At 52.2% G+C, this 1746-nt stretch overlaps 1 pseudogene; it reads right to left on the minus strand.

Annotated features, from left to right (window-relative positions):
• Positions 1-34: 34 nt before the first annotated feature.
• On the minus strand, positions 35-1474 carry LOC111550300 (annotated as a pseudogene).
• Positions 1475-1746: the final 272 nt, after the last annotated feature.

Raw genomic sequence — 1746 nt, forward strand, 5'->3', positions numbered from 1 at the left:
GAGGGTTAGCCCCTGGTTCCTCCGCACTCCAGGATCAGCTCCAAGTACGACTGAGGGGTAGCCCCTGGCTCCTCCGCAGCACCAAGGCTGCTCTGACGGTTGCTGCAGTAACCGCAGCCACAACAAACGGTGGAGAACGCGCAGCATTCCATCTGGAACCCGGATCCCCACCTGGCAAGCGGAGCGGACCACTGCGGAGCCAGCTGCGGGGGGAGCTGGGGACGCAGGCACCCACAGGCCTCGCAGGCCCATGCGTCCCACCCCGGCCCCCTCGTTACACTTTACATCCTGAGGCAGCACTAAAACCTGTATTTTAAAACAATACCACATGGAGAGAAAGGCTCAGGTGACCCCGCATCCCAGCTACGCCCATCCACAAGCTGACACCCTAGCTAAATGTAGCCTTGTGCGTGAGGCCAGCAGAAGAACCTCCCAGCTGACAGAATGATAAAGAATAACAAATCATGGTTTTAAGTCACTAAGCCTTGGGGTCATTTGTTACGCAGCAGTAGCTAACTGAAATACCTGCCACCTTATCCCGTTGGTGTTTCAGTATCTGTGGTCTGAAATCATCAATTTGGGTGCTTGACTAAGATTATGCCCCATGGTAAATTCTGGTAGGTATTTTTATAGCTAAAATATAAGTTTTCCGATTGACCTTTGCTTCATTGAAGAGATATTTATTTAGCTCCTCCCAAATGAGACAGATTATGGTTTTTAGATTAACTCCTTCCACGAAAGGGCTCACCTCTGCCTAGCATGATCCTCAACCGTCCCATGTACAACTGAAAATCGCTAACCTTGTTCCCAGAAGATCCAGGGCACTTAGAACAGCGCTGGCACGTAGACAGTGATCCTCTTACCTCTCCATCAAATGTACCTGCTCTGTGTCCATTTCCCAAACACTGGCACTCCTTCAACATGGATGATGCCTTGCCCTGCAGTGAGCCGTCATCTTCCGTGCACGCACATATCTTCAACTCATCCGGAAAGCTCACTCCTTCAGGAGAGGAACCAACTACCTGCCATGATGGGTATCCCAGCCAACTTATAAATCAGTGCCAGACCAGGCTGATGTGTATACTCTGGACGGTCCTCTTGGAAAGATGAATACCAGCTACCACGTCTAGACAGTCATTTCTGTTGAGGACAATGTCGGCTGCCTCGATGGCCACATCCGTGCTGGTGCCAATGGCAATGCTCATGTCTGCCTGGGCCAAGGCCGGGGAGTCATTGACCCCATCATCCCCACCATAGTGACTTTCTTCCCTTTGTTCTGGAGCTCCTGGACCTTGGCCACCTTGTGCGAAGGCAGCACCACTGCAAAGACTTTGTTGATGCCAACCTGGGTGGCAATGGCTCTGGCTGTCTTCTGGTTGTCCCCCGTGCTCAAAACCACATCCACACCCATGCTTTGAAGCATGTGCACAGCCAGGGTGGTCTCCTGCTTGACAGTGTCTGTGATAGCTGGCATCAGCAGCTACATAGGATGGGGCACCCCACACCAAGATACCACACTTGCAGTGTTCTCATCTGTCAATAGCCACCAGGATGGCCACCTGTCCTTTCATCTCATGGTCTATCATAGCGTCACTGACATTGCTAGAAATGGTTAAGCCATTGCGCCTGAGCCATTTGCAGTTTCCAATCAGCACAGAGAAGGTCTGGGGGGCTGCATCTCAACAACCTGCGCAAGCACCAGCTCACTGCACCGGCCGCCGTCTTCCTCACCTCCCTTTTCTACTC

This window comes from Piliocolobus tephrosceles, chromosome 5, assembly GCF_002776525.5.
Source record: "Piliocolobus tephrosceles isolate RC106 chromosome 5, ASM277652v3, whole genome shotgun sequence".
NCBI classification, from domain to species: domain Eukaryota; kingdom Metazoa; phylum Chordata; class Mammalia; order Primates; family Cercopithecidae; genus Piliocolobus; species Piliocolobus tephrosceles.